Genomic DNA, 13224 nt, shown 5'->3' with positions numbered 1-13224 from the left:
TAGTTAGAGAGGATAACAGTAAGCTGTATAAGGAGATGAAATATTTGATTAAGAAACGCCAAAGTATGAAAGCTTTCGATCCATCAGACCGGATAGAATTGGCAGAGATATCAACGCTAACCAATAAGCGCAAAGTGCCCGATATAAGAAAGTATAACATCGAGAGAAATGAGCATGCTGCAACGAACAGGGGAAGCCTTAAGCGGCGAAAAAGTAATGGTGCATATGTGAAAATCAGAAGCATGCGCTAAGGGACGAAAGGGAAAGGTTATTACGATTATGGACAATTTAGCCAAAGTAGCTGAGGAGTTCAATACTGATCTCTACAGTAGCCAAAGTAGGCAGGGCAATAATGAGATTGACAGTAGGAGAGAAAAAGACAGACGTTCCGCCAGCAACGAAGGCCGGGGTTAAGAAAGCGTTAGAAATTATGAAAAGGGGAAAATCAGCTAAAGAGGACCAGGTAACTGCAGATTTGTTGAAGGACGGAGGGGATATCGTGCTAGGAAAATTGGCCGCCCTGTATACGCAGTGCTTGGTGAGATCGACGGTACCGGAACCTTTTTGGTACCGTCGATATTATCCGGAAATATTATCTTAATTTATTAGCAAGAGGATAAGGACCTGAAAAATTACTGACCAATTAGCTTACTGTCCGTTATGTATAACGTATTTACTAATGTAGTCAATAATAGAATCAGAACAACGTTAAACTACAATCAAGCAAAATATCAGGCAGGTTTTCGGTAAAGTTACTCTACTATCTAATATATCCATACCATTAACCAGATCATAGAAAAAGGCTCGGAATATAATCAGCCCTTGCACATAGCATTCATTGATTACGAAAAAACATTTGACTCAGTTGAAACATCGGCGGTGATGCAGGCATTGCGAAATCAGGGGGTAGACGAGCCGTACGTGAAAGTGCTGGAAGATATATATTGTGGCTGCACAGCAACCATAGTTCTGCATAAAGAAAGTAACAAAATTCCCATAAAGAAAGGTGTTAGGCAAGGAGACGCAATCTCCCCAGTACTAATCAAAGCTTCCTTAGAGCAAGCATTCAGACACTTGAAATGGGAGCAGTTAGGGTTAAGAGTAGATGGAGATTACCTCAGTAATCTGCGATTTGCTGATGACATTGCCTTGCTAAGTAACTCAGGGATCAACTGCCAAGAATAATGATGACCTAGGCAGCAAAAGTAGAAAGGTAGCATTGAAAATCAATATGCACATGACAAAGGTAATGTTCAACAGCCTCGGAACGGAAGAGCAGTTTACGCTAGGTAGCGAAGCACTGGAAGCAGTAGGCGAATATGTTTACTTAGGACAGGTAGTAACCGTAGATCCGGACCATGAAAAGGACATAACAAGGAGAATATGATTGGGATGAAGTGCATTTGCAAAGAACTCGCAGATTATGAGTAGCAGCTTACCGGTATCGCTCAAGAGGAAAGTATACAACAGTTACCTCTTACCTGTGCTCACCTATGGAGCTGAAACATGGAGTCTAACGAAGACGGTTCTACTTAAGTCAAGGACAACGCAGATGGCTATGAAACGAAAAATAGTAGGTGTAACATTAAGATATGGGATGCGAGCAAAGTGGGCCAGAAAAGTAACTCAAGTAACTCACGAAGAAGAAATGGGCCTGGGCAGGACATGTGGCGTGAAGAGAGGATAACCGATGGTCGCTTAGGGTAACAAACTGGATTTCAAGGGAAGGAAAGCGTAGCAGGGGCAGAGGAAAGTTAGGTGGGCGGATGAGGTTAAGTTCGCAGGGGTCAAGTGGATGCAGCTAGCACAGAACCGGGTTAATTAGAGAAATATGGGAGAGGCCTTCGTCCTTTAGTGGGTATAGTCAGGCTGATGATGATGATGATGATGATGATGATGAGAAGCGAAGGAAAGGATTTTCAACGCCAAATGCCGCAGACGCTTCAAGACAACTTAAATTTTAGAGATCAGTTCCTAGAAATCGGTTCTACCCTTCACAACCATATACAAGTGCCTTTCAAAATATCATGTTATATTGCGTTTACTCCGTGTAACCAAATCATAGAATGAGTAATGTTTGTATGCTGGAGAACATTATCCTAAATCTTCCCAGAAGACTTACCGGTCTTGAGCTTGTCGTTCCAGTACCCTATGAAAATAGCGGAGAGTAAGCAAATGAAAGATAATTTGCATAGTACCACCGAGGAAAGGCATGCGAAAACAAGTGCCTACAACTATATACAGCTATTAATTGTGAATGAAGTATACACAATGCGCCTTAGAATTCGTTAAGGACGACTTAATTTACACTATAGAAGGAAAGAAGAAATAAATTCAAATGTAAGCTTTAAACCCTTTCTACACAAAAAGAACGATGTTATCTTGCATGCACACCTGTCTCTTCCCTTATAATGAAAAGTAGTATCAGGAACTTTTAAGCATAAATAAAGCATACTGTTGCATGGAAAAGTACAAGGACAATAGAAGTGCTTACAAAATATTTCTCGCAAATATATCGCCACACCTAAGGAAGGCAATTGGCTTAGAATTATGAATCAAGAAGTTACTCAGCAGAACCTTCAAAGGAATTGAGAGGGGCTACGCAAGGTGGAGAATGACAGCTTTCACAAACACAAAGCGCTTACCGTGCCCGAGCTCACCGTTTCAGTAGCCTATGAAAGAAACCCAAAGTAGGGAAAGGCAATAGGAGCCAAAATGAAAGTTCCCACAGGATATTTCTCTCTATTTTGTGATAATTGGTAGCCGGGGTATCAGGGAATAAAAGTAGAGGCGGCCTGGTGTCTGTCCTGCTTTTATAGTTCTGGTTCCTTAACCTGGGAGTGCTGCTCTAACGGTTCTTCCTGGAGGTTACAAGAACGCCAATGACCCCCCAGGAAGATACCTTCAGATCCGACAGCGAATCCCACCGGAGACGAAGCAGCCTTCACTGAGGCATCATAAGAAGCATAAAAATACGAAGCGCATCATCCAGGTGCGTGAGGCATGATGCAAGCTTTGCAATGCGATGTTTTCACAGAAGGCGTCACATCTACTCTAGAGGTTGAAGAAACGTTCACACGAACAATGACTCTCCTCCACCACCAGATGGAAGTCCTTCATGGGGGTACTCATGCTTTCAACAGCGGCTGTTATACAAAGTCAGCAGTTGACCTCCCTGAAGCAGCTGCATCCTATACGAAATCAGCAGCATCAAAGGAGACTTTAACCACTATAAAACCGAGAACGTGAACCCCGTTAGGAAAGAATTGACGACGACGACAGTGATGAAAAGCTACCTTTTTCCAACTGGAGTGAAGCTCAACGTCAGAGAAAGCGCAGATCATGCTGATGAAACAAAGCTTCCATTAAGAAGTCATTCTCTGAAAAATTGGAAGCCTAGAAAAAAGTTTCAATGGAGACTTGCAAAATAGTGAGCCCCAATCTACCGACGTGAAAGACGGTTTACAGTGGTTTCCGAAGACATAAACAACAGAGCCTCTTCGGCGTGTTCTCAATAGAACCTCCTAACTTCCTGGACGTCTTTTCAGTGAAGCAACGCTCAATCTAAATTAGGAGTATGCCGTCAAGCCTAAGAGATGCAAGTCGTAGGTGCCACCGGTTTCGCACCGATTCCTGTAATCTATTTCTTTGACTCAACTCTAAAAGTGTCATCAGAGGGATCCCTATACTCCGAGACATTCAGCCGTCATTAATCTGAGTAATGAACATAGGTGGTCCCAAAGAGATGTCAGCATTAGACGAAGAGCGGCCACAGTACTGTTTCACACATCCTTCGAAGTTACAGACTGCAGTCGGGAATTGATCCAGACGGGGCCTTCCAGGTGTAAGGAGAGTGTTGAGCCACTCACACAAGTTTAAATGAAGGAAGATGCCTCGGTCCACTTTTAGGAAAGAGTGCTCTGGGGCTGCAATCTATACCACCGCAAAAGAGTACCAAAGAGCGCAGCTCGTTAAGCCTCTTATTGAAGACGCACTTGAAGCGCGACCATTCAACCGAATCAGGTTTTTCAGCTTACGGAAGAGCAAAGCGTACGAACAGGAACTGCTTATTAATCGCAGAAAAGATAACACGCCAAAAGAACCCCTGAAGCCGGTAACTGAAGACGCTGAAATGCCCAACGGCCTGCGGGTATACACTGGCTTTGTCAAAGTGTTCTGCAGTGCACACTCCCAGAAGAAAACGCGAGAGCAGAAACCCTCTGCGCCGATTTTAATCCATATGGCGGTACGAACTACGAAAGAGGCTGAAGTCACCCTTGTAGAGCGCGTTACCGATATTGCTAAAAACAAGCAAGGACAGACTCGTGTTACGTGGCAAGCGTTTCCGCAGTACACACATTTCCAGAAGAGTAAAAACGGCTCTTCGTGCATCATAATAAAGCCGCCTCTGTTTCACAAGCACAGGTAGAAAGATAGAACCAGTGAGTAGGAAATGAACACGTTTGAAACCCTTCCGAGTATTGGTGCCAAAACTGCGCGTGTAGAATTTTGTGCAGCTGCTATGAAATTCCATCTTCGAATTTCAGTAACTGTCCGATATGTGTATCATATCTGTGCGCGAAGGGTGGTGCAGATTCGCGCATGCGTCTACAAGAGTAACAAGAAGAAGAAAGATGAGGTTTGAAACTCTGGGGCGAGGGGGAGACTGAGCGCTGATATGATGGGAGTTCTAGCCGAGACTCCAGCGGCCGAAGACAGGAACTAAGCCAGGCCAGCGAGCATCATCCTTGCAACCCCGTGTCGGCGCCAACATCTCCACCACGTGCTGCGGCCTGACCGTCGCTATGTGCGAAGGTGCTCAGTCACCTCGCTGGGTGACCAACAGGTCTGGAAGCCACCCACTCATATTTAACTACCCGCCTGGCGCTCACCGGGGTGTCCACAAGAGAATCTTTCCTATTGTTGGAGAAAGCAAAAGCTTGCAGCTCTCCGCCGAACGGGAGTGCTCGCGAGACTACAAGAATTAAGAAACGCGTAAAAGTGGCCCTTGCCAGTGGCTGACTTCTCGGAATTCCGGATTGCATTTGTCAACTCAAGATCGCCATCGCCACCAAGGTAGTTTATCCTCGCCACATGAAGGGGTTCGAGGAGGATCATGTACCGTCGTCGGCAGTGGGCGGCACCTTGAATGCTCGCAAGCGTCTCCCCGATTGCACTGCCCTAGATGAACTCTTTTCCTCTAGCTGCATAGCTGAGGACAAGAAACCATATTTAAGAATTTGAAATTTTATACGCGATCAGTAAGCTAGTGAGCTCTGTTCGCTCTTTTTGACCTGTATATACTTCACCATGTAAAACGTATACATAAAAGTCTTTTCTTAGCCTCTTCTCTCTGCCGCTCCCCGTCCGATGTCTCGTCCTCCTGGTCACACTACCAAAATGTCTGGGCTCCCAACACCGATCGCATAAGAGAAATGTTGAGATAATTGGCAGCAAGTGTGACCGAGGAATGAAAAGAAGTTAGAGGCGGCCTGGTGTCTGCCCTGATTTCTTTATAATAGATGTTGAAAGAGTTCTGAAAAAAAAAATTGCGCTAGGGCATTCTTCTCCATGAGTGGTTCAATGAAAATGAAAAGAGGATCCATGCATGATAAGTATAGCCGGCACCTTTGATAAAAAATTACCGGGCCTGAGATTGTAGTTTCAATACTATAAAAAGCCTAACAAAAGATTATTAACGGAAAATGCCGCAGACGACTTAAAAGACGTAACTGAAACGACAAGTGCCAACATATCGTATTCGAAAACTAGACTTTCACATCAGAGCATGTAATTGTAATTTAGCAATTGAATTATGAATTCTAAAGAGAGCATTCAGTGTGATAAACTAAGAAAGGGAATGAATATAGTGTGTAAGGAAGAGAAAACTATCCTACAACAAGACAAAGAGCATACAGAGCCTTAGCTTGTCGTTCCAGTTTCCTGTGATCAATTGTGAAAAGGTTTGTAGCATAGTAGCGCCAAAGAGCGATGTGTGAAAAAGGGCCTACAGTTATATTTACAATTTTAATGAATTGTACTTTTGTCTCGCTATCTTAGAAACTCCTTAGTGACTACAAAATTTACACTACCAAAGCAAAAAAAAAAAGGACAATGTGGAAAGGATGATTCAAAATCTTTCTGCACGAACAGGAGAGGGTTCCCGTGCCTAAATATATTTTGGTTTTGGATAAAGTAAAGCCGATGCAGGAATTTTTAAATTCAACAAAACGCATATTTGCAATGTATATTGTTTTGCTTTCTAGGGTTTCACGTCCGAAAGCGACTGAGGCTATAATGGACGCTGTACTGGAGGGCTCCGGTAAATTCGACCACATGGGGTTCTTTAACACGCCCTATCCACACGAACACGTCTACACCGATGGCTCAGTCGCTTCAACAAGCTCCGCGGGGTCCGTAGTGATACCGTCGAGGTCCATCGTGCTGAGGATCAAGACGACGTACCCCACCTCTTCAACTGGTGCGGAAATGGCTGCCTTACGTGCAGCTGTTGAATACATCGGCCAGGAACTTCCAGGTGTCTGGTCCATTTTTACGGACTCGAAAGCAGCGCTTCAAGGCGTTCAAGCTACGTTACGTCGTGGATCACATGAACAATTAACTGCAGAGATCCGCGTGCTATACCACGACGCTACATCAAAAGGTCATGATATAATTTTCCAGTGGCTACCTGGACATTGCGCTATTGAGGGAAACCACCAGGCAGAACAAGTTGCCCGTTCTGCACACAACGACGGAACTACAGTGAACATTCCTATATCTAGAGTTGACGCAGCTTGTCGACTTCGTTCCTTAGCGGCGGAGCTAACGCTTTTAGCCTGGAACAAAGGAGAATTTTCCAATCGACGCCTCAGGGAACTAGACCCTGGGCTGCGCCTTCGTATTCCCCCTAACAAAGGGCGGCGCGAAACAACACTGATGTGCCGTATGTGGCTCGGTGTTGCATTCACCAAAAAATACGCTTATGTGATGAGAATGGCGGATAGCCCTAACTGTGAAAGATGCGGCTGCGAAGAGACCACACAGCATCTCCTTTGCGAGTGCCCTGCTTTTTCAAGCGAAAGATATGCGCTGCGTTCGGCTCTGGACCATCTTGACAGCCGTCCTTTCACAGAGGAGAAAATCCTCGGCCCATGGCCACAGAAGGCGTCTAACGGCAAAGCCTTCAAAGCACTTATGTGTTTTATGAGAGACACAAACTTGATTGAGAAACTGTGACTGTGCTCCTCGCCGCCTTACCTTTCCTATCATTCTCTAGTATCTTTCTCCTTTAAACTCCTCATTCCCCTTCCCCAGTGCAGGGTAGCAAACCGGAAGCTTTCCTGGTTAACCTCACTGCCTTCTCTCTCTTTCTCTCTCTCTCTCCCTACCCACAGGACCCCCTGTCGGATTCTAATGTAACATGACGGAAGAATAAAAGTGGTTACAAAATGTTTGACTTAACATATCCTTATACCTCGGGATGGTAATTAAATTAGAAAAATATTTTAGAAGTTAACGTTAACTGCAGAAGTGTTTTAATGAAAGGAAAGGAATTTCTTTTGTGGCGAACGACCGCCTTCACAACCACAAAACGCTTACCGTGCCTGAGCTCACATTTTCATTACTCTAAGACGGAATAACAAATTAATTAATATAATGAAAACAAGAAAATTAGCGCCAAGCCAACAGGCGGGAAACAAGACAAGTTGCCATAAAATATTTCCAACCAATGCACTATACTATAAGGTTATAAGGTTTATAAGGTGCACTATAAGGTTTAAGCATAGCGCATTCTTTTCATAGACCCAACAAAGCGCTAATCCAGCGCTCAACGCAGAAGTTGAGCGCTGGATTAGCGAAGTATACATCCTTACAACGAAAACACCTGGCCTGAACTTGTCGTACCAGTAGCCTATGCATAGAAGATGAAGTTGTGAAGAAATGTAGAAAGTAGGACAAAAGTCTTGAAAAAAGCATCTGCCTAGTAACCTAAAAAGAAGGGTAAAAGGCGTCAATAAAGCATCTGCCTACAAGTAAATTCGAGACTTTCACTCTGACTACCCACACGGGCAGGAAAAAAAGTCGAGAGTGTCTCTTCAGTAACGGGTTACACTTCACACCCACGCGATGAGATTACAATCCCAGAGGTTTCATTTTAATGGTCGTGTCAATAAACACGAAATTTAAACTGAGGAGTAGTGCACTAGGAGTCATGAAAATTGTAGTAAAATTCAGGTACCTAAAGTAAGTTAACACAAATTGATCGCAGTAATCTTCAGTGACACATGCTTTGATGTACAATTTGCGCAAGAGCATTCTCTTCAGGACAAACGAGGCAAGGGCCTCACTGCACTGAAGCCTCAGAGATAAAGAAGAGGTGGCAGGAATACACAGAACTGTACAAGAAGGACCCGGATGTGCAAACCCAACATAAGACGGTTGTGATTACTGATCTCGAGCCGGACATCCTGAAGAGTGAAGTTGAATGGGCCTTAGCCAGCCTTGCTAAGAACAAAACTATCGGAATTGATGGCATTCGAGCTGAGTTGCTTCAACACCTCAACCATGACGCTGTTAACATTCTGCATACATTATGTCAGAAGATTTGGACAACCATGCAGTGGCCACAGGATAGGAGGAGGCCAGTTTACATCCCCATTCCAAAGAAAGGCAGTGCCAAAGATTGTTCCAACTACCACATGATCGCGCTTATTTCGCATGCTAGCAAGGTGATGTTGATAATAATCAAAGGAAGGCTGCAGCAGTATGTGGATCGGGAGCTTCCGGACGTGCAAACTGGGTTTCGCAAGGGCAGAGGCACTAGAGACCAAATTGCCAACCTTCGCTGGATCATGGAAAAATCAAGAGTTCCAGAAACCCATTTACATCTGCCTTATTGATTATGCGAAAGCGTTTGACTGCGTAGGTCACATCAGATTGTGGCAAGCTCTCCAAGAGATGGGAGTTCCAATTCACCTCATCTGTCTCCTCAGGAACCTATATAAAGGGCAAGAGGCCACAGTCAGAACTGGGCATGGTCTTACTGATTGGTTTCCGATTGAGAAAGGAGTGAGGCAAGGCTGCATACTGTCGCCCTGCCTATTTAACCTATATGCAGAGTGCATCATGAGGAAGGCCGGTCTGGACGAGTCTTCAGCTGGAGTGACGATTGCTGGAAAACGTATCAACAACCTTAGGTATGCGGATAATACCACTTTAATGGCAGAAAGTGAAGTGGAACTCAAGAGGCTTCTGATGCGCGTACAAGAAGAGATTGAGAAGTTTGGGCTTAAACTGAACATTAAAAAGACAAAGATCACGGCGTCTTGCCCTATCAAGTCCTGGAGCATCAAGGGACAAGAAATGGAGGCTGAGACAGATTTTCTCTTCTTGTGCTCCAAAATTACCATGGAAGGAGACTGCAGCCATGAAATTAGGAGACGCCTGCTTCTGGGAAAGAGAGCCATGGCTAGCCTTGACCGCCTAGTAAAGAGCAGATACATTAGTCTCCCAACCAAGATCCGTATAACTCGTGCTATGGTCTTTCCAGTTGTGATGTATGGATGCGAGAGTTGGACTGTGAAGAAGGCTGACCGCCGAAGAATTGACGAGTTTGAATTGTGGTGGGGGCGGAGACTCTTGAGAGTTCCTTGGACTGCCAAAAGATCAAATCAATCGATATTGTCGACCATAAACCCTGACTGCTCATTGGAGGGCCATATTCTAAAGTTAAAGCTCAGCTACTTTGGTCATCTGATGAGAAGAGAGGAATCGCTGGAGAAAGATTTGATGTTGGCAAAGGTTGAGGGTCACCGGAGAAGGGGTAGGCAGTGAACGCGATGGTTAGATGGCTTCCTCGAGGCGCTGTAGATGAAGTTATGTGATGTTAGGAAAATAGTGAGAGACCGGGAAGCGTGGCGTGATATGGTCCATAGGGTCCCGAAGAGTCGGACACGACTGAACGACTGAACTGAACTGATTCTCTTCATAAACGGTTAAGCTAAAATTAGAGAATATCCAAGCTAGATGACAGAAGATAATTGCAAAAATATTACCATGCTCGAGCTTCCTGTTTCAGTGCCCTACGAAGGACAGCCCACGAGAAGAATGTTCAAAGAAAAAGGTCGCAGAAGCGTAAGGAAAAGGCATAAAGGAGATCAATTCCAGCAAATGACTTCGAACTAGTACAGTTTAACAGCCGAGTACGATAACTTTCTTTCAAACCTTATTTCTGAATATAGCAGTCTCATGCAAAAAAAAATAAATAAATGAAAAAAACTTATCAAGAAGGAGCATCTCATTCTACACCATCAAAAACAGCTTACCGGTCCTGAGCTTGTTGTTCCAGTAGCCTATGAACAATAGGGGAGAGCAAGCAAATGTAAATAAAGTGGCATATAGGACGATAGATATAGGACGATAGTGCGAGGACGATAGATTTGAAGAAATTTGCCTATAAATATAATTGCGCCTTCAGCCTGATTGCAGACTAGGCAAGTTGTCTTATTCGTTCATGACGAGTTCATTTAGACGACAGAAGCCAAAAAGTGCCAAATTGAAGCTTCGAAAACATTCTAGACAATCAGCGAGAAGTTCTTGTCTGAACATAGTTCAGTTATCTATAAAAAAGCAGAAGCAGTACATTTTAAACCTACCGAAGCGCATAGATGCAATTAAAATAAAGGAAAAACATAGATGTTTTGAAACAATTCCCATAACCATATCGCCATAAGCAAAGGAGGCAATCGCCTTAGAAGAACATTTGCGAATAAAGCAGTTACTCAATACAATCCTCTAGGAAAAGCAAATGTGTTTGAAAATGGAGAACTGCCTTCACAGTGACAAATATATTACAGTGCCTGAGCTCGACGTTTCAGTACCCTATAAAAGAAACCCATGGGGAGGAATATTTTTAAAAGTAGAGTGGCAACACAGCAACTGGCACAGAAAGGCAAGTTCTGAAAGTATATTTACCTCGATTACACAGTCATATCCTAGTGTTGCAAAAGGATCAGAAACAATAGCGAATACTGCAATCCTTTTGTTGAACCAGCAGGAGATAACTCAAGGCCTTAGGTGGGTACGTTTAGCTTCCTTCATCACAACTAGCGCCACGGAACTGAGTTTGATGTGCCAGCAGTTTATGAAGAGAAGAGGAAGCAATGTAGCAAAAGGATAGTAGCTCAGTATTGCCATCGAAAAAAGAATGAGAAAAGGAAGAGACAACAATGGGGTGTCTGCGCATTTTTTTACGCTGGCGAGTAGGAAAAATGTCTGGAAAGTATTTTTTTTTTCATAGATAGTCTGCAGACGCACAAGCAGCTTACAATGCCTGCGCTTGCCGTTTCAGTACTCTATGCAAAAAGCCCAAGAAAAAATCTCACAAAATGCCAAAGACGCCTTAATGAAGAAAGTTATTGCTAAGAAAATTGCCTAGAAACCATATACAAAATGAACGAAGGATAAACCAGCGGAAAAGACACGTTCACAACTACAAGTACACAGGACCAAGTTGTGTACTCTATGCTGTACTCGATGTTGGGTACAGCTTCATCCTGTGTACTTCTAGTTGTGAACGCGTCTTTTCCGCTGGTTTATCCTTCGTACCATAAAACAACTAGCCCAACGAGCTACCCTTCTTCAATATTCGAAACATACGCCATAACAACAGAGCATAACAAAAAGCTTTGAATTTTAATTTATAAATAGACTTTCACTATGAGCAACAAAGAAATAAAATGTACGTTATTTGTAAGGAAGAGAAACTTGTCCTACACTATCCAAACAATCTTACTGGACCTGAGCTTGTTATTCTAGTTGGCTCTGAAGGATAGTGGAGAGCAAGGAAATGAAAATGAGCTCAGTAGCACTGAGGCACGATGCGCAAAAAATTTGGCTACTATTACACAATTATATCTACGATTTAATCGATGTACTACTGTTGGCAAAGTGTGTTAATAATAATAATAATAATAATAATAATAATAATAATAATAATAATAATAATAATAATAATAATAATAATAATAATAATAATAATAATAACTGGTTCATAGGAAAGGAAAGGCGCAGTATCTGTCACACGTAATGTGATTGATTGATTTATAGGAAGGGAAAGGCGCGGTAACTGTCTCATTTGTTTTCTGTGGACACCTCAACTGCGCCGTAAGGGAAGGGCGGAAGGTGAGAGTGAAAGTGGAAAGAGAGACAGAGGAGCCGTAGAGGAGGGCTCCGGAGTAATTTCGACCACCTGGGAATCTTTAACGTGCGCTGACACCGCACAACACATGGAGGCCTCTTCGTTTCGCCTCCATTGAAACGCAGCCGCCGACACGTATTGTGAACAACTGAACTGCGCCTTGAGAGAAGAGAGGATGGTGGGAGTAAAAGTGGAAAGAGAGAAAGAGGAGCCGTAGTGGAGGGCTACAGAGTAATTTCGACCACATGGGGATCTTTAACGTGCGCAGACATCGCACAGCCCATAGACGCCTCTTCGTTCGTGTTTTGTGCGATGTCAGCGCACGTTAAAGATTCCCAGGTGGTCGAAATTACTCCGTAGCCCTCCACTAGGGTTCCTCTTTCTCCCTTTCGACTTTCACTCCCACCTTCCTCTCTTCCCTCACGACGCGGTTCAAGCAGAAACTTATTTGTGACTACAGAATGTAAACCACACAAGCAAAGAAGAGAAATGTCGAATGGAAGATAACAAAATTTTGCGCACTAAAAAAAAAGCGTGTGGAGAAAACTTCAAACAGTTTGCAAATATCCACAGAACAGTATCTCTTTGAGCAAGGCTTAGCGCACCTAGCATTAGATGTGAGGTTTGCTACTGAGTAGTCATAACAGTATAGCGCACATATGTGGTTTCAAGCTATATGTTTGGAGACATATAAATAACATGTTTTACATGGTCGCAGGTTGAGGTCTGTACCCTCACAGGAGGATCGCACCCAGTGCATCCTTCCTTCCATCTGACAAGGCAAGAGAGAGAGAGAGACGTCACCTAGGAAGAAAAAGTTTTTGAAGAATGGGGACACCCCATGGTGATCGTCGAAGAAGAAAACGGAAAACTCGAAGTGAGATATTAGAAGACTTGCTCGCGTCAGGCTTCGACCCACCGGGGTGGTGCGGACGTGGTGCATATGCACTGCGACCCCGCCCACCGGTGGGAACAGGCCGGATTGCATGAGCCCCTTGGCTGGGAAAAGCCCACTCCCCGAA

The sequence above is a fragment of the Amblyomma maculatum genome, chromosome 8 (assembly GCF_055883805.1).
Source record: "Amblyomma maculatum isolate TAMU_Amacu chromosome 8, ASM5588380v1, whole genome shotgun sequence".
Lineage (NCBI taxonomy): Eukaryota > Metazoa > Arthropoda > Arachnida > Ixodida > Ixodidae > Amblyomma > Amblyomma maculatum.
The sequence above is the reverse complement of the archived record's forward strand: the minus strand, read 5'-3'. Positions refer to the sequence as shown.